The 20,982-nt window shown below is 42.0% G+C and overlaps 1 protein-coding gene across 2 annotated transcripts in view; it reads left to right on the forward strand.

Annotated features, from left to right (window-relative positions):
* Positions 1-1,155: 1,155 nt before the first annotated feature.
* Positions 1,156-20,982, forward strand: part of LOC109912866 (embryonic protein UVS.2-like) — a 121,261-nt gene continuing 101,434 nt past the window's right edge. The window contains exons 1-2 of one of the 2 annotated variants that reach the window (XM_048607224.1): positions 8,076-8,166; positions 8,252-8,331. The gene's annotated coding sequence lies outside the window, so the exon portion shown is untranslated. Of the gene's footprint in view, positions 1,218-8,075; positions 8,167-8,251; positions 8,332-20,982 lie in introns of those variants that run through there. The other variant, XM_048607225.1, reaches the window with a different exon arrangement.

A 20,982-nucleotide genomic window follows, 5' to 3' on the forward strand; every position in this document is an offset into this window, starting at 1 on the left:
TGTTGCCAGGGTTGGAAGGTTTGAGCTATAGGGGGATTCTGAATAGGCTGGGGGCTATTTTCCTTGGAGCATCAGAGACTGAGGGGTGACCTTAAAGAAGTTTATAAAATCATGAGGAGCATGGATAGGGTAAATAGACAAGGTATTTTCCCTGTGGTGGGGGAGTCCAAAACTAAGTGTAAGGTGAGAGGGCAAAGATTTACCTCAGTTAGCTCAGGTGGTTCTAGTGTAGTGCTAATGATGCCAAGGTCATGGGTTCAATCCCCATACTGACCAAATCTGTAGGGTTCTGGCTATGAATTTAATTCCTTGAGTTCTGATGGGAACCTTGCATGGCTATCTCTTCTACAGTGGCTTGGTGGTTAGCACTGCTACCTCACAGCACCAGAGACCCAGGTTCAATTCTACCCTTGGGCCACTGTCTGTGTGGAGTTCACACATTCTCCTTGTGTTTGTATGGGTTTTCTCCCACAGTCCAAGGATATGCAGGCTAGGTGGATTGGTCATGCTAAATTGCCTGTAGTATTCAGTGACAGGTAAATTGGATGGGTCTGGGTGGGATGTTCTGAGGGTTGGTGTGAACTTGTTGGGCCAAAGGGCCTGTTTCCACACTGTAGGGATTTATCATTTAAAAGGGACCTAAGGGGCAACTTTTTCATGCAAAATGTTGCGCATATATGGAATGAGCTGCCACAGTAAGTGGTGAAGGCTGGTACAACATTTAAAATGGCCCCTGGATGGGTACATGAATAGGAAGCATTTAGAGGGATATGGGCCAAATGCTGGCAAATAAGACTAGATTTATTTAGGATATCTGGTCATCATGAGTTGGGCCAGAGGGTCTGTTTCCGCGCTGAATATCCCAATGACTGTAAGACTACATTAAACCAGCGTCACTGAACAGACAGCGATGTATTTGTAAGACAGAATGGTTTACGGCTCACAGAGAAAGCCCTTCAACTGACAGAATGCATGCCCAAGCCAGCACACACATACACACAGCTGCTGTAGAGAAAACCTCCTCCCAGGACTCTGCAACCCTGAGCTGATGGCCACCTCGATATGCAACCAAAAACTTCCAGTATAGCATCCAGATACAGAGGAAAACACGACCAAAACAAACGCCCCACCAGAACATTGTTAGAAACAGAAACGAGGCAGCGCCTGCGCAGTGAGGGGGCGCTAGGTAGTGCGCATATGCGGCTGAGGCGCACGTGGTAGGTATGCGTATGAGTGAAGCTGACAGGAACTTTCTGGAAAAAAAGTGAACGTGTTTGTGTGAGGTGGACGGCCGAATGTATCAAGAACTTGATTGAAATATTGAGGATTTATGAGTGAGAGTGGTGGTATGAAACAGAGTAGAGCTGCAGGTAGTGCAGGGGATTTGGGGCTGAGTTGTAAAGGGGGATCCGGCAGAGGAACCCCTTCTTCGGCTGAGCTGATGTCTCCCCTCTTTCACATCTTTATTTGCTGTGTGGTAGAGAGGGTGCTTTCATACCTCATCTCATTGGCCTCCGGTTTAAGCATTCAGATTGGCCTCTGGATTAAGATAAATATAGATGAGCAACTTCCTTGAATGACCTGGATGCAGGATGTGAGAAGTTGATATAGAAAGAATTCACCTAGCCTTTGTTTAAACCATTTTAACAAGGCCACATCCATATTCACTGCGAGGCGGGCCACCATCATGTTGTGTAATACAACCGTGCTAAATGGAATACGTTGCAATTCTTATCTTGAGATAAACCTAGTAATCTCACACAAGGATTAGGGAAATAATAATATTGGTTCTATTTGATAATATGTTTATGAATATATCAATAATGTTCATTGGGAACTGATTTTATTACATATAATTCCTATCACTTTAGACAGCACAATAAGTTGCAGGATGAATAAAGCTCATGCGGCTGAGAAATGTAATGATTAACAGTAGATAAAGATCCATTTACTTAAAGGTGCCAGCCATCTTATTGCAACAAACCCCTTGTTTTTTAAATAAATGGTTTACTTTTTTAAAAAAAATCAAGGTATTTACATAACAAAATAAAGTAGCCTTGTATCTAAAGCAAAAACAAATTGTTGGTGAAACTCAGCAGGTCTGGCAGCATCTGTGGAGAGAGAGTAGAGTGAATGTTTCAGGTTCAGTGACTGAAACCAGAAGAGTCATGGGACTTGAAACGTTGACTCCGTTTCACTCTCCAGAGATGCTACCAGACCTGCTGAGTTTCTCCAGCAATTTCTGATTTTGTTGCAGATCTCTAGCATTTTTTAAAATATGTTCATTTGTGGAATGTGGGCATTGCTGCCTGGCCAGTGTTTATTGCCCATTCCTAGTTGCCCTTGAGAAGGTGGTGGTGAGCTGCCTTCTTGAACCACCTGCTTTGGGTTGACCTTCAATGCTATTAGGGAAAGAATTCCAGGATTTTGATACAGCTGTTTAATAGAGCAATGAATTTGCAAGTGTCTGAAGTGTATCAATATTTTGCTTATTCATCCAGCTTTAGCTTTGGGGATCTTTACTGGAATCTGCTATATATGTTCAGAATGCATTCTAGTTGCAATGGGGTTAGTCAGTGTTTCTAGTTGCATCTTGATTTGGCATCTTGTTTTGTCCAGCTGTCAAGTTATTTGTCCTTGATATAGTGATGGTTATGGGCATATGATGATAATTTCTGCTGAATTTCAGGTGTCAGGTTGTGGCACTCAAATTATCTGTTTGATGTAAAGTCATGGGACTAACGCATTCAACCCTGTTGAGGCATGTAAAAATTGACAGCAGTTTGAAATGTGCTTCTCAAAAGTGAATGTCATCATGTCACAACAGATGTAACACCTCCAGTTGGGCAATCATGCAGCTCTGGAGGCCTTTAGCAGCTGCAGAATTGCATCTAACCACAATTTGTATTTTTGTGTCTCAGCAGAACACTTATTATCTCACCTGATGATAATGCACAAGAGACAAAGCTATATATGTTAATGTAAAGATCTTACAGAAATATCAAAACAAACTTTTCAGACAGCTGTTACAGAGGCTCAGTCCCAGAGAACTATCGTTCCTCTTTATCTTTAAAATCTTTACATTACTAATGCTTTGTAATTTGTTTCCCTTGGACTATTCAGACTTTTTTTTTCATACAATTTGTTTGAGTCCACTGGCACGAACCTCTCTGAATTCTGATGGACTAAACTTTCTCAGTTCTAACAACTTGAGAATTTCTATACTAAACATCTTGGCTTGCAAACCATACAGACTAGAAACCACTTCTGCTGAGGTGACTTGTTTCTCTGAACTAACTTGACTCACTTGCTAGGAAAACTGTTCAACCTTCTAAACTGACCTCCAGGTTCCTCTGAACTAAAACATTGAGCCTTCTGTTCTGAAGTAGGTCCCTTGATGTGTTTATTCTGCCTGTCATAAATCCAGCAATATAAATATTTTTATCCATGTATGTACATAGGCTACTATTCCAATTGACCTGATCTGATTAAATAAAATTATCTTCACAGAACTGACCAAAATCCATCGGCATCTATTTTAAATCAAAATCCCCCAAGTGGTAATAAGAACATATTTATCACATTCTCCACTCTAACATTACTGTTAATCTGGGGAAGATGGTTCAAAGAAGAATGCACGGAGGTGTACTTGAAATGGAGATCTCAATCTGGTGAAGCTGTAGTACAGGATTACTTGCATTTTTCAAACAGAGGACACAGCACATGGTAGAACTAAACTATTCCATAATCAACATTATGTTTAAGCTCTGAAGCTGTGCCACATCAAGTTATAAAAGTGTTGGACAATTAAACAATTGATGGGCGAAGATCAGTGAACATCCCTGCTTCAACAATGGGCAGGCCCAGCATAGCAGTGGAAAAAAAAGTTCGAATTTTTGAAAACCATGTACCAGAACCACTGAGTGGATCATTCATCTTGGCTTCTTCCTGTGGTTTCCAGCATCACCACTGACAGTCTTAAGTCAAGTTGATACACTCCATGTGATGTTATGAAGTGGCTGAAAGTACTGGATATCTCCAAAAGTTATGGGCTTGACAGCATCCTGGTGTGGTACTGAAGACCTTTGCCATATAACTAACTTTAGCCCTGAACAGGCTGTTCTACTACAGCTGCTACACTAAACTGGCACTTATCACGCAATGTGCAAAGTTACCCAGCTATGTTCTGTCCACAAAAGGACAAATCCAATCCACTGTATGTATCTGTTCTCAAGCATAAATGTATTGATGGAAGCCTTTGCCAATGGTATAATCAGTTGGCACTTTGCAATAATCAGGTAAATTGTTGGAAGTGATTCTGAAAGACAGGATTTAGATGCATTTGGAGAGGCAAGGAATAATTAAGGATAGTCAGCATGGTTTTATGCGAGGGAGATCGTGTCTCACAAACTTGAGTTTTTTGAGGAAGTAACCAAGAAGATTGATGAGGGTAGAGCAGTAGACATCATTTACTTGGAGTTTAGTAAAGCCTTTGACAAGGTTCCGTGTGGTGGACTAAATAGTAAACTTAAGTCACATGGGATTCAGGCTGATACAAAATTGGATACAGAATTTGCCAAATGGCAGGAGACAGAGAATGATGGTGTGGGGTTGTCTTTAGGGCTGGAGGCTTGTGGCCAGCAGTGTTCCACGGGGATCGGTGCTGGGTCCATTTTTGTTTGTCATTTATGTAAAGGATTTGGATAAAAATATAGAAGGCATATTTAGTGAGTTTGCAGATGACATTGAGATTCGTGGTATAGTGGACAGTGAAGAACATTATCTAAGATTGCAAAGAGATCTTGATCAATTGGGTCAGTGGGCTGAAGAGTGACAGATGAAATTTAATTTGGATAAATACGAGGTATTGCATTTTGGTAAAACAAACAAGGGAAAGACTTATATAATTAGAAGTAGGGCCTTGGATAGTCTAGAACAGAGACCTAGGGGTTCATATATAGACAGGGTGGTTAAGAAGGCATTTAGCATGCTTTCCTTCATTGCTCAGACCTTTAAGTTGGGATATTATGTTGATGTTGTACTAGATATTGGTGAGGCCTCTTCTTGAGTGTGCAGTTCTGTTTGCCCAGCTACAGGAAGCATATTATTAAGCTGGAGAGGGTTCAGAAAAGATTTACCAGGATGTTGCCGGGAATGGAGGGTTTGAGTTATAAAGGTAGGCTGGGACTTTTTCCACTGGAGGTTGAGATGTGAACTCATAGATATTTATAAAATTATGAGGAGTATAGATAAGGTGACTGGCAGGTATCATACTAGGGGCATATTTTTAAGGTGAGAGGAGAAAGAAATCAGAAAGACAGGAAGGGTTCCTGTGTGGAATGAACTTCCTGAGGAAGTGGTGAATGTGGGTAGTTATTTAAAAGACATTTGGATAAGTACATGAATAAGAACTGTTGGCAGGATATGGGAGAAGCACAGGCAGGTGGCACTAGTTTCATTTTGGATTATGGTCGGCGTGGAATTGTGGGACTGAAGAGCCTGATTCCATGCTGTATGACTATGACTTGTGCAGTCATCAGCAAACGTCCCCATTCTGACCTTTATAATGGAGGCAACAATATTGGTGAAGCAGCTGAAGATGTTTGAGCTGAGAACACTAGCCTGAGACAGTCCTGTAGTGCTGTTCTGCGGCCGCACTGTTACCCCCCACCCACAGCTCATGACCACCAAGACCACTGGGAACATTCTTCCAGCATCTATCTTGTCTAGTCCTGGAAAAATATTTATAGGTTTCTTTGAGATCAGCTCTTATTCTTCTAAACTCCAGTGAACACAATCCTAACTGATTCAGTCTCTCCTCATATGTCAGTCCTACCATCAGAGGAATCAATTTGGTAAACCTTCATTGCATTAGCTCTACAGCAAGAACATCCTTACTCAAATAAGGAGACTAAAACTACACACAATATTCCAGGTGTGATTTATGTGGCCTCACCAATTCCCTGCATAATTGCAGCAAAACATCTTTGTTCTGTGCTCGAGTCGTCCTGCAATGAAGGCTAATGTACAGTTTGCCTTCTTTACTGCCTGCTGCATCTGTCTGCTTACTTTCAGCGACTGGTGCATGAGGACACCCAGGTCCCATTGAATATTCCCCATTCTTAATTTACAGCCATTCAAGTAATAATCTGTCTCCCTATTTTTATGGACCAAAGTGGATAACTTCACATTTGTCCACATTATATTTTATCTGCCATAAATTTGCCCACTCACTGAGCATGTCCAAATCATACTGCAACATCTCTACATCCTCCTCACCGCTCGCTCACCCACCCAAGTAAAACTGTTGACTCGCTTGCTATTGGTAAAGACTAGGTAATAACGTTATACCAGCTGAAATCATGAACCACTGGAAACTTACATCCCTGCAACATCTTGATGCGCAGGAAAATATGTAATGCAAAGCCTTTAACTCTGAACAAGGACACCTGCAGAATTGTAACATCTGATAAGGTAACTCCATGGTGTAGAGTTGTGGGATAGATTTATCAGTGACTCGGTGGTTAGCACAGCTGCCTCACAGCACTGGGGACCAAGATTTGAGTCTTGTGACTTCGTCAGAGAAAGGGTCATTGACTGGACTTGAAAGGTTAACTCTGCTTTTTTCCCACAGATTCTGCCAGGTGTGCTGAGTTTCTCCAGCAGTTTCTGGTTTTGTTTCAGAAATGTTAAGACCTTCTGTGAGTTCAAACTGGGTTGCATTCTGGCACTGACATGGCTTTACATATTCCTCCCTTTCCTGGTCTCATAAGCTTTCTGGTTCATATGCAGAGGGGACTGCTTGCATGCCAGAACAGACATAAGCAGTAAAGTCTTGTCTACCTAAGACCCAAGACAAAGATGGACCATAACCCATTTCGGAAACTTACGCTGCATTCAGTACCTCGACACTAGAATTCTATACTGAGGAATGCTTCAGTGACAAATAAATAGACTCGCTTATACTTGTACAGTAATATAGTATTCTCTATTACAATGTGAAGGTTACTTGGGAATTTTAATTGGGCAAATAGCGTTCTTTTTAAAAACTTATTGCTTCATTGCAATTTATCTCTTTGATAGGTAGCTTGACATGAAAATCAAGAATGTGGTGATTATTAACTTGCTGATTAAGTAACTAACACTTTTTACTTACATTCTGTTTGCTACCCCTCTATCTCACTGTAGATCCTCCTCACCACCTCCATCTTCACCTCATTGTCTCTCGCTTTTGTGGCTTTCCTCCTTCAGCCTCCGACTTGTCATCTATCTCCTATTTGCCTTGACTCCTACTTGCCAACACTCCTACTTACTGATTCCCTCCCAAACCACCCACTTATCAACCCTTCCTGCTGCTAGCTGCTTTCCTGTCTTGGTCCTGTGTCTGAGTGAGTGTTCTGGAAAAACATGGCAATAGGGACCAAATGAGTAAGAGGGTTAGAGAATAAATTTCAAGTAGCAGAGAGCTAGTGAGTGCAACTGAAGCAAGTGTGAAGGTAAACAAGTGGATGGAGGTAGTGAGAGAGAGGCAGCGAGTGTGTGAGGTGGCAGGAGGAAGGGTGGTGAATGGGAAAGGTATGGTGACTGGAACGGCCAGGCAACGAGAAAGAGGTATAAAGTGGACTGTTTGAAATTCCTGAGCACTGTAGAATCTGTCACTTGATTTTGATTTTAAAACATGATTTTAAAAAAGGCTTCAGCTGTTATTCTAGGATGCAAAAGACTGTGGAGCAACAGCAACCTAAGAACACTAAGTTGTGAGTCTACTAAGCCTACATCCTCAGTGCATTCCCCTACAGTTGTGAGAATTTGAATTTGAAGTCTGATTCTTGTACATTTGGAGAACAGTGTACAAAATTGATCATAATTGTTCAGATTTCTGAGATTTTGAAATAATAACATTTTAAAAATAAGTTATCAGTGTTGATCTTGAGGTGTAACATATTAAAGCACTGGTGCTACTGTGAGTCTGAATTCCGATGGAAATGTGGACTAAAATTACACTTTAGAGTGATATTATGCAGATCATGTTATAGAGAAATTTCCCATCTTGATCTTTTCCACATTTGTATAAGGCAGATTTGTAGCTAACAGCAGAAGATGTACTTTGCCTTTGGAGTAGCATTGACCTGTCTGTTGAACATCTTATGGAGCGATGAAGCTGTGGTAAGATGCGAATGACAAGTTGCATATATTTATATCCCTGATTGCTTTGGTAACAACTTTATAACACATTATTATTTTAATGCAGGAAGAGCTTTTATTGACACCCACATTTCAAGGTTCGTTTCTTGTACAGAATTTCAAGACCAGGTATTTTCGAGTTTAAAGGTATGACTGGATACCTAATCTGATGTGTGCTGAATCCAAAAGGAAAACAAAGGATTTTTTATAAAGATTATTTACAATATTTTACTTTCCAGTGCATTTTAGTAAGGTAATTGCTATTGTGATGTACAGTATCCAATTTTTCTCATTATTCATTCAAGTCCAGACTTTATTGTCCATACCTAAATGCCCTCAAGGAGATGGTGGTGAACTGACTTCTTGAACACTTGCATACAATGTGGTGTAGGTACACCTCCAATGCTGTTAGGGAGGTTGGGCCAGGAGTTTGACCCAGCAACAGAGAAGCATCAGTGGTATAATTCCAAGTCAGATTGATGTGTGACTTTGAGTGGGACTTACAGGTGGTGCTGGTGCTCCCATGCATCTGTTGCTGTGGTTCTTCTAGCTGCTACAGGTTTGAAAATCGCTATCAAGGGAGTTTGGAGAACTTCTGCTGTGCATCTTACATAAAATATGTTTTTGCCACTGACTACACCAGTGATGGAGGTCATGAATGTTCTGAGGAAGGATCACTGAACCTGAAATATTAACTGATTTCTTTCTGCAGATGCTGCCAGACCTGCTGAGCCTTACCAGCATTTTCTGTTTTTGTTTCCGATTTCCAGCATCTGCAGTTCTTTTAGTTTTCATTAACATTTAACTTGTTGGGCCTCTTGCATGTTGTTGATGTAGAACTTATCCATGACAGTGGAGAATATTGAAAGGCATGCCTGACTTGGGTCATGTGGAAGTTGGAAGATGAGCTAATCACCACAGAATTCCCATTCTGTGATCTGCTGTTGCTGGTCTAATTAGTTTCCGAGCTTTGGTAACAACTGGGCAATGATAGGGGATTCAGTGATGGTCATTGCCATTGAATATCGTGGAGTTGGCAGTTGTCCACCAGTATGGAGATGCTTGTAAACCATGTGGAGGGGAGTGGAGACTGCAGGGAGGGTCAGCAAACTGATCACAGCTGCCTGATACAGGGAGCCATTCAGGAGGGCGGAGGAAATAGAATCATGGTAATGGTGGGGGACAATTTAATTAAGGGGATAGATGCTGTCCTCTGTGGCTGTGAGTCTGAGTCTCAAAGGCTATGTTGTCTAACTGCCAGGATAAAGAATATTTCATGGCTGGAGCGGAACTTGGAATGGGGGTGTGCGGGGTGAAGGGATCCAGTTGTTATGCACATTGGTACTAATGATAGAAATGGAAAAGAGGTTCAGCAGAACTGTTTTGAATAGCTACAAGCTAAACTAAAAAGCAGAATTTGCAAGGTAATAATCTCGGGATTGGTACATGAACCAGGGGCAAACTGGCTCAGGGTAAATAAAGTCAGTGAGTTGAATGTATGATTTAAAGATTAGTGTGGGAGCAATAGTTTTCACTGGCACAAGTAGAAGAGAGTTTTTCTGACTGGACGGGTACTAGGGCTGTAGAGAAGGCTTTAATTTTATTTGGGGGTAGGTAGAGTGGGTTCAGAAAAGGGAATTATTTAAGCTTACAAAGCATGAAGATATGTGGCATTGCAGGGCAACTATTTTGATACTGATACCTCGAGTGGGACAGGAAAGGACAGAGTGTATAAACATAGAAACACAAAAGCAAATAGGGTTGGGGTGGGGGGAAGAAATAATGGAAAGGCAAAATTAGGGCTCTCTACTTAAATGTGCAAAGTATTCAGATTAAAATAAATGAATGAACAGCGCAAATAGGGGTATGGCCTTATAGCCATTAGTGTAGGGGTACTGGAACAGCACCAGAGCATAAATCTTCAGTCCTCTAGGTGAGATCTTTAGTGGTCCGTAGACTTTCCAGTGTCTAGTGTCTTCAGCCACTCCTTGATGTCACATGGAGTGAATCAAATTGCTAAAGATCATCTCTTATACTAGTGCTTCCAAGGAGAGGCTCTGTATGTGTCATCTGTTGGGCACTTGCAAATGCTTCATCCTTGTCTTTTACACTGATGTACTGGTCTCCACTATCATTGAGGATATAGTTGCAATAGAAGCAATTTGTAAAAGTTACATTTGACTAATTCCTGGAATGAACAGTTGTCTTATGAGGAAAGACTGGGCAGCTTTGGCCTATATCCATTAGATTTTAGAAGAGTGAGAGGTGATCTTATTGAAACATATAAGACCTCAAGGAGACCTGACATGATATAGCTGAAAGGATGTTCTTATTTGTGGAAGAGACTAGAACTTTTAAAAATATTCACTTGTAGGATGTGTGCATCACTGACTGGGCCAGCATTTGTGCCCATTTATAGTTGTCCTTTAGAAGATGGTAGTAAACTACCTTCTTGACCCACTGCAGTCCACTTGGTGTACACCCACAATTCCATTAGGGAGAGCATTCCAAAATTTTGATGTATTTCTAAATCTGGATGGTGAGTGGCTTGGGGGAACATGCAGGTGGTGGTGTTCCCATCTGTCTGTGAGCTGTGTCCTTTCTAGAGGGTAGTGGTTCTGAATTTGGGTGGTGTTGCCTTAGGAACCTTTGTAAATTTCTGCAGTGCATGTTTTTGATAGTATATACTGCTGCTACTAAGTGTTGGTGTTTGTGGAACTGAATGTTGGTGGATGTGGTGCTAGTCAAGTTAGCTGATTTGGCCTGGATAGTGTCATGCTTCTTTAACATTGTTGAACTGCGCTCATCCAGGCCAATTGGAAGTATTCCAGTCCTAAATTGTCCCCTCTAGATAGTGGGCAGGATTTGAGGAATCAAGGGGTGAGTTAACTGCTGTAAATTCCTAGCCTTTGATCTGCTCTTGTAGCCACAGTACTTATATGACCAATCCAGTTTAGTTTCTAATCAATGATAACTCCAAGGATGTTGATAGTGGGAATTCAGTAATGAAGATACCATTGAATGTTAAAGGACGATGATTAGATTCTCTCTTGTTGGAAATAGTCATTGGCACTTGTGTGCAAGGATGTCACGCGATATTGCTCAGGTCATCTTGTATTTTGACATGGACTACTTCAGCATCTGAGGAGTCACAAATGGTTCTGAACAAAGAAACAGTTTAAAAATAAGTGGTCTCCTTTTTAACACAAGGATGACGAGAAAATGTTTCTGAAGGCTGTTAGTTTGAAATTTTATTCCTCAGAGAGCAATGGATGCAGGATCGTTGAATGTTTTTAAGGCTAAGGTGGATTGGCTCTTGACTGACAAGGGCACTGATGGGAATCTGGTTAGTAAGGAAGTGAAATTGAAGCTACAGTGAGACTAGCCATGATTTCATCAAATGGCGAAGCAGACCTCAGTAAACAAAGGTGATTGACCAGGATGGGAGCAGTCATTCAGATAGTCCATGTTGCAGTGGTTCTTGCCAGGGAGTTTCAATGCCAAATTATCAAGTGAATAGTTGTGGTTGCTTGTGAAGTTTAATTAGATTTGATAACCCACCATATTATTAATGTCTGGGGCTGCTGTTGAGGAATCCACGGGATCTGTCTTGATTGCATATGCTACTTTTTGCTATTTGATAGGCAGTGTAGGTATTTAATCTCAGTATGTTACCTATATTATTAAATTAATTTTTGGTGTTAATTATATACGTGTTGTGAAGTTTACTGTTTTGGTCAAAACCATGGAGTCTTTATTATGGCTTTATTGTCTTAGTAAGTCCCTTAATCCCTCACTTTGTTAAATTTAAAAAAAAATTCTTACTCGTTCCTGGCAGAATGTAACATGAATTTAACAGTCTTGTCTAGGATTGTAATGCATTTGGTTTTATTTTAAGGAAAGGGTTATTCAGAACAACTTGAAATGTACTGTGTAGTTCTGTGTTTTACAGATTAGCCTTTATTAAATGGAGAATAAATGTAACTTCTTGGAATTATTGTTTAATTGTTAGAATTTTAAATTATTGACTGCTGACTTTTGGATTTGTGGTCCTTGCAGCGCTGCCTAGGCTTCATTATGATGTAGCTACTTCCTAATTTTCAAAAAATTATTAGAAATATGCCACTGTTATTACATGCCACGGTGCTGTCATAAATTATACGGAAGTGAGGACACAAGTACTTCTGAATATAAAAACTACCTGGCTAAATATATTGAAGGATTGCTGTAGAATAGTGAGAAAATCAGCTATTGCTTAATGGAACAGTATTTGCTGATGAGTCGAGTTAGTGGGAGGAATTTTAAGACTACGAGAACAATAAGAATGCTCCATAAGAATGAAAAAAATAAGCCATAGATTGTTCTGATTTATAATTTACTATTAAAAACAGTGAAAAAACAGAATTCAAGCTGTTTTAAAGGGAATTGGATAACTGTCCGAACTTTTTTTTAAAGAAGGGTGCTTTACCTTAACTTTCTTTCGGGCAATACTTTCCAGACCCATAAGAAAAGGAACAGGAGTAGGCAGTTCATTCGGCCTCTCTAGCCATTCAATAGGATAATAGCTGATCCGTCATTCCTCACATTCACTTTCTTGCAATATTCTGTAACCCTTGATTTCCCTGATTAAAACTTTTATCTATTTCAGCCTTAATTGTACACAAAGACTCTGCCCCCCAGCTCTTTGTGACAAGGAGTTCCAAAGACTCTCAAGCCTCTGAGAGAAGAAATTCCTCCTCATCTCAGTCTTTAATTGGTGTCCCTTAGTTTGAGACCACTGGTCTGAGACTCTACCGTGAGGGGAAATAACATCTCAGCATTTACACTGTGAAGCATAAAGGATTCTTAAGGGGCTTGAATGAGATCACCCCTCATTCTCCTAAACTCCAGTGAGTAGAATCCCAGCTTGTTAGCTTTTGTTTGTGAGACAATCCCTTCATACCAGGGATCATCCTAGTCCATCTTCTCTGAACTGTTTCCAATAACATGATACCTTTCCTTAAATAAGAGTACCAAAACTCCTCACAGTACTCCAGATGTGATCTCATCAGCAGCTTGTACAGTTGCAGCGAGAACACAGTGTGGAGCAGGAGGAACACAGCAAAGCAGGCAGCATCAGAGGACCAGGAAAGTTGACGTTTCGAGGTGGGACCCTTCTTCAGAAATGGGGAGGGGGAAGGGAGCAGGGAGCTGGGAAATAGAGACAGGAGGGGAGGGGCTGGGGAAAGTAGGTGGGATGGTGATAGATGAGTGCAGGTAGCGTGTGGTGGAGATTGGCCATTGGGATGGGTGGGACAGAAGATGGACAGGTTGTGTCAGGTCAAGGAGGCGGGAATGAGAGGGAGGGTTTGATATGGGATGAGGTCGGGGGTGGGGAGATTTTAAAACTGGTGAATTCTATGTTTAGGCCATCGGGCTGTAGGCTCCCGAGGCGGAATATGAGGTGTTGCTCTTCCAGGTTGCGTGTAGTGTCATTATGGTACTGGAGGAAGCCCAGGATGAACATGTCACCCAAGGAGTGAGAAGGGGAGTTAAAATGGTTGGCAACTGGAAGGTGTTGTTTGTCGCATACAGAACGCAGATGCATTACGAAATGGTCTCCGAGTCTATGCTTAGTCTCACCTATGTAGAGGAAGCCACATCGGGAGCAATGGATACCGTAGACCAAGTTGGCGAATGTACAGGTGAACCCCTGTCAGATATGAAAGGTTTGCTTTGGACCTTGTATGGAGGTGAGGGAGGAGGTGTAGGGGCAGTTCCTTGGGTTGCAGGGAAAGGTGCCGGGTGTGGCGGGGTTAGTGAGAAGTGTGGAGCAGACGAGATAGGCGTGGAGTGAACAGTCCCTACGAAAGACAGATAGGGGTGGGGAGGGAAATATTTCTTTGGTCACGGGGTTGGATTGTAGGTGGTGGAGAATGATACGGTGGACGTGGAGGTTGGTGGGGTGGTATGTGAGGACCGGGGGATTCTGTCTTTATTTTTTTGGCGTTTGAAGGAAGAAGTGCAGGAAATGCAAGAGATGCAGTTGAGGGCATTTTTGATCACTGGAGCGGGGACGTTGCGGTCCTTGAAATAGGAGGACATCTGGGATGTCAGGGAGTGGAGTGCTCCATCTTGGGAGCAGATGCGGCAGAGGCGGAGGAATTGGGAGTAAGGGTTCGCATGCTTGCAGGAGGGTGAGCGAGAGGAGGTATAGTCCAGTCTTTCCTACTGTTATACACCAACTCCATTGAAATAAGGGCCAACATTCCATTAGCCTTCCTGATTACTTGCTGTCCCTGTGTGCTAGCTTTCTGTGTTTCATGCACCAGTACCCTCAAGTCCCATTGTGTTGCAGCTTTCTACAGGTTTTTTTCTCCGGTTAAATAGTGCTCTGTTCTTTTGTTTTACCTTTCAAAATGAACAACTTCACATATTCCCATATTCTTTTTGCCTACTTACTTAACCAATCATATCTGACTATAAATTGTTTATATTTATCTTACAACGTCCCTTTCCACTTATTTTTATATCATCTGCAAATTTGGCTATAGTGTATTCACTTCCTTCTTCCATGTCATTCAAATATATTTTAAACAGCTGCGGTCCCAGCGCTGATAACTGTGGAACCCCACTGGCACTCTCTGGATGAAAAGATTTTTCCTCAAATCCCCTCTTAACCTCCTGTCTTCCACTTTAAAATTATGCCCCTTTGTCATTGACCCTTCAACCAAGGGGAACAGCTGGTTTCTGTTCAGCCTGTACATGCCCTCATAATGTTATACGCCTCTATTAGGTTCCCCCTTTCAACCTACTCTGCTTCAAAGAAAACAGCCTGAGATGATCCAGCCTCTCTTCATAGCTAAAGTGCTCCATCCCAGGCAATATCCTGGTGAATCTGCTCTACACCTCCCCTAGTGCAATCACATCCTTCCTGTATTAGCCATCCCACTGGTTTTTCTGTTGTTGGCACCTTGTTTCTTTTTGGCTTGGACACAATTTAGTTTATTACTAATGAGTTAGAAATGTATATTCCCTAATGTTCTACATGGGACCGGTTATCTCATGCATATTAATTTCTAATTGTTATTGAATGAAATTGATATGAATACTGAAAAGCTTTGATCATTTGGACGCAGTTTCCATAAGAAGTTTAAAATTCTTCACTGTTGATCATCTATTATTCACTTCCTAACAGCACTGTGCCCCAAGGATGGCAACAGTTCAGGAAGGCAGTTCACCAAGTGAAAGTAGGAATGGACAACAAGTGGTCCCTAGCCAGCAATGCCAATATGCTGAGGAATAATTTCAATATAGTAGTTTTGTCATTTTAAAAACTTCTTGAACACAATAAGACTAACTTTTCAGTTTAGTGAGTTAGCCAATGAACAGTTGAGTTGGAACAGCCCAAGTTCAAACTTCGTGTTTTTTTTGTTAGATGATCTTATTAGGACAGTGAAACAAGTACTAAAGTTGCCCACAACTGTCAGGTCTGTTGCATCTGCTGTACTTTGAATTTATGTTCTTTCCCTTCACATCCATCACGTGACCAGAGTGCATGGAGGAACTAGCAACCACTGGCAGGTGCATCCAAGCATGTACTCAGCGATCAAAGGTTCAGTAATTTTTGGCCCTTTGCCAGCCCTTTGCGACTGGTCTACTTTAAAATTCAGCTTTTTAATCAATTTAGTTAAATTGTGGTCGATCTAGATTGTAAATCCATTTAACTCCATCAGTTCCATATTCCTTAATATCCTTTCCTAAGAAAAATTAACATTGACTTTGAACTTCTTAATTGACATAACCTGAATAGCTTCTTGGACATGGAAGTTTCCACTATTTTAAAAGTTTCTAGCCCTTGGTCCTCTTCACCAAATTATTCTTGCAATGAATGATGTACTCAAGATTGTGGCGTAGGGGGTGTGTGTGTGTTCCTTTCATTGGTACTATAGTAAGGAAGAGTCCAAGGTGAAGGCTTTCCGCTCGCCTGTGTGGTTGAAGCTCAGATCCCTTTCAGGAGTGGCTTCAGTCCCTGTGTGGCACCACAATAAGCTGTTCCACCTGGGTTGATTGAGAAGCAGCTGCTACAATGTGGCCTTCCTGCATTGATTGCATCTCAGTTGGAGCAGTCTAGGTGTAATCAATGATGATGAAGTTCCTTGAACGGGTTCTCTTCCTGCATCTGATTTATCCCTTTCATGGCCTGCTTGAATATCAATAGATGACCAAATGCAGCGCACCTGGCATCCACTCCATATATCATTTGCTCATCAGTGGTGCTGATGGTGCAACACTACCTAAAATGGCATTCATTTCTGACAGTCTGTACACTACTCAAGCATTTAATTTGCTCTAACATTGCCTGCTGTTGATCAAATTTAAGATGACTTGTACTCAGCATCTGTGTCTACCTCATCATAACTGTGTCTGTCTTCCATCCTTTAAGTTGGCTGCCACAGTTACCTGTTCCTTCTTAGTCTCTTTTGTGATGTGCCAGGTTATGTGCATTAGTGATTCTATCAAAATGACTGTGTTTTGATTTGTGGAGCGCTTCTGCAAAAGTGAAAAAACGTTTTAGAACCACTGTTTGGGCTTCAGAATAACTGGGATGGAGGGAAAGAGTTCCACTGCTGTCTCTAGAAATGTTCAGAATTTTTCACTATGCTTTAGACAGACTCGTCACCTGCCATTGTGAACTCAGTCAGATAAAGGGCAAGTTTGAAGATCAGTGTGCACTCCCTCAGTGATATTGCTCACTCCACGATTCCCTCGTTGACTCCCTCGTCAACTCCACACTCCCCTCTAACCCCACCACACCCGGCACCTTTCCCAGCAACCACAGGAAGTGCTACACCTGCCCCTACACCTCCCCCCTCACCTCCATTCAAAGCCCAAAACAATGTGTGATGACATTGACTTGTACTACTGCCTGAGAAGTAAGTTTTGCCCATAGAACAATGATGTTTCTGGTCATAGGTATTTCAACGATTTGGGAGGACTGTGCTATCAGGCTGCTGAATATGTGTGCTTTGACTGCGGATTTGGAGGCTCCCATCTGGATGAGATGTTGGACTCACCTTGCCAACCTGCACACAAAAGGCCACTAAAGCATTTTCAGCACTGTGTCCATGCCTCTTTTATTCCACTGTACCCATTGACTTCATCTTCCTCTTCTAGCCAAATAGTTTGTTTTGGTTATCTGGTCATCTCTTGCCACTCATTGAAAAAAAGTCATCTTGCTGATTGCGCCTCCACGAGTCCCTTGGAAGAAGCATAAATCACATGCTACCCTGGTATGTGTACCTTTACTTTGGGAAGCTGATTCTCTCACTCTGCTATCTTCCATTCAAAGTGGCAACTATCAATGTCAATGCTGGTTCCTGTTTAAATCATGCTTGCCTCACTCCTGTACTACTTACACAGTCCCAGTTAGGTCTGTGGTGCCCTCTTCCATTAGTTGGCTTGCTCATTTAAAATGGTAATGTGTCAACATGAGACACGGAATAAGGTTGGGGGGCGGCGTTGGTCTTCGAAGGGTTGGTGCAGAGTTGATGGGCCGAATGGCCTGTTTCTGCACTGTAGGGATTCTAGATTCTAGGGTCATGACTTAGAAATGTCCTGACCCTGGATCCAAATTTCAGCCTAGCTATTTGCATCCTACCAATTGGAATACATACTATTTTTTCTTAACACTTCCCTCCGATCCACTTCCCTACTCTTGTGAAAGTATTGTGTTGAATTCCATGCACTTTTAGTTCAATAATACTTTTGGCTGGAACCTCATAAATATTATCCATAAATAACCCCCTTATCTACCACATAGGACGTCATCAGAAACATTAAGTTTAATTAGACATGACCTAACTCTGCACAAGTCAACGTGGGCTCTTTCTGTTACATTCATATTTATCCAAGTACTCAATCTGACTGACAGTATACTTCTAAATTCAACTGCCAGCTTGTAAATGTAGTATTTATGACAGAAATGTTGTGATGTTAAAATTGTAAAAAAAAATTAAATGACTAAACTTTAATCATATCCTAAATAAATAGTTCTGACGAAGGGTCACTGGACTTGAAACGTTAACTCTGTTTTTTCCTTCACAGGTGCTGCCAGACCTGCTGAGCTTTTCCAGCAACTTTGGTTTTAATCATATCCTATAGTAAATCATCTACATGAAAATGCTAATGAAAGGATGATTGTACATTCTATTTAAAACTGCAATAAGCAGGAACAGTCAGAAATTCATTTTCACTTCTAGCTGATGGTCATTATAAATAGGAACATTTTTTTCCACCAATAGGAAAACTAAACCTAATTTATTTAATGCATCTAATTAGCAGGTTCTCCACATTAGACCATTTCTGCAACATTCTGAAAAGTGGCAACGTTGACCCTAATTTAGTCAATGGCAAGAATGGGCTGACGTAGGGAACCTGCCCACTGGTTCATTAGGCTCATTATTGAATTCTTTAAAGGCCGTTATCCTCGACCCTACTGGAATATAGTGGTGGCTCAGGGATTATCCTGAACTTTCTTGGGTCTTTGCATGCTGCCCAAAGGGTGTCAGCAGATCTAGTCAAGGGAGCAATCACTTACTGTGACTGATAAGGGTAGAATGTCTAGATAAGAAGAGATGAGTTGTGTGGGGCAGAAGCAGGTAGAAACAATGGGTCTATCTGAGAAATCCTGTTTGTGGATTTTAGGAAGGAGGTAGCGAGCTATGCAGGGTTGGGAGACTATAAGCATGCAGACAATGGGGAGAGATCACCAGATGAAATGAGGTTAGTGACCATAGTGGACATAACCCTTGTCCAGACCCTTCACACTTAGATCTATGATTTCTCTCATGCTTTAAAGTCGGTTTCAGAATTTCCAGTTTGTGGGCTCCAGACGCCGCCTCTTTGCCATGGACTGCAATCCCTTTACACATGCATCCACCATCAAAATGGTCTCTGGGCTGTCCACTTCATCCTGAAAAAATGGCCTGAACCATCTGCATCCACTGCCACCACCCTCCACTTGGCCGAGCTCGTCCTCACCCTGAATAACTTCTCTTTTAACTCCTGTCACTTTCTTCAGGTCAGAGGGATGGCCATGAATATCCACATGGGCCCCAGTTATTCCTGTTTCTTTGTGGGGTAGGTGGAATATTACTTGTTCCAGTCCTATTCCGGCACCCACAACTCCTTCTCCGGTATATCAACGATATTACAGAATCCCTACAGTGTGGAAGCAGGCCATTGGCCCATCGAGTCCACACTGACCTTCCGAAGAGTATGCCACCCAGACCCATCCCCCAACCCTATTCCTGTAACTCTGCATTTCCCATGGCTAATTCACCTAGCCTGCATATCTCTGGACACTACGGGCAATTTATCATGACCAATCCACTTAATCTGCACATTTTTGGACTCTGGGAGGAAACCAGGTCACCCAAAGGAAACCCGCTCAGACATGGGCAGAATGTGTAAACTCTACACAGACTGACGGCCAAGGGTGGAATTGAACCTGGGTCTTTGATGATGTGAGGCAGCAGTGCTAACCACTGAACAACTGTGCTGCTCTGTCATCGGTGCTGCTTTCTGCTATCATCTAGAATTGGAAAAGTTTATCAATTTCACTTCCAATTTCCATCCCACTGTCACATCTGCATGGTCTTATCTCTGACTCTTCCCTAACCTTCCTTGACAACTATGTTTCCATTTTTGGGGATAGGCTGGCCACCAATGTCCACTACAAACCAACTGATTCCCAGTTACCTGACTACCTGACTAGACATCCTCACATCCTGTGTCTTGTAAAAACTGTTCCTTTCTCCTGGTTCCTTCACCTCCGTTGCATCTGTTCTGATGATGCCAATTTTGACAAGGGGACCTTTGAAATATCCTCCTTCTTCCTCAACCGAGGATTCCCCAACACCGTGGTTGACAGGGCCCTCAGCTGGGTTCCACCCTATTTCCTGCACTTCAGCCCTCACCCCTTCTCCTCTTTCCCACAACACTTTAGGAACAGAGCTGAGCTGGAGTGAACCGGAGAGTAGCCTGGGAAGGTAAGTGCTGTAAAAAAACTTACCTCAGGGATTTGCGACCTTCATTTCAAGAGTGAAGCTGAGTGGGAGTGAATCGGAGGGCAGCCTGGGAAGGTAAGATTTTCTGATACTGACTGGGGAGAACAGAAGAGTGACATCACAGGAAGGTTGTGATTTGATTGGCTAATAGGAAATCTCCTACATCTGAATAAAAACCAAAAGAACTGCAGATGCTGTAAATCAGGAACAAAAACAAAGTTGCTGGAAAAGCTCAGCAGGTCTGGCAGCATCTGTGAAGGAGAAAACAGTTAACGTTTTGGGTCCGGTGACCCGAGGTTCTGAAGAAGGGTCACTGGACCCGAAACATTAACTCTGTTTTCTCCTTCACAGATGCTGCCAGACCTGCTGAGCTTTTCCAGCAACTTTGTTTTTGCTCCTAAATTTGAATCTGTGTTAAATTGAATCTTTGTTAAATTACTGGTTATGACTTGAGTTCAGATTGAGATAATAAGCAAAGGAATAAAAAAGTTAAAAATTCAAATAAACCAAATTCAAAACTAGTTAAACAAAATAAGGGTGGAGGGTCAGGTGTTGTTCCTGCATGATGTGGGAGCTGATAGACCCCATTGTGGTTCCCAGTGACTATATTTGTAGTAAATATTGGTTGCTTGAGAAACTCTGGCTCAGAGTTGATGAGTTGGAATCTTAGCTTCAGACATTGCGACATATCAGGGAGGGGGAAGAGTGACCTGGACGCTGTGCTTCAGGAGACAGTCACACGCCTTAG

The sequence above is a fragment of the Rhincodon typus genome, chromosome 17 (assembly GCF_021869965.1).
Source record: "Rhincodon typus isolate 14 chromosome 17, sRhiTyp1.1, whole genome shotgun sequence".
In the NCBI taxonomy this organism is placed as follows: domain Eukaryota; kingdom Metazoa; phylum Chordata; class Chondrichthyes; order Orectolobiformes; family Rhincodontidae; genus Rhincodon; species Rhincodon typus.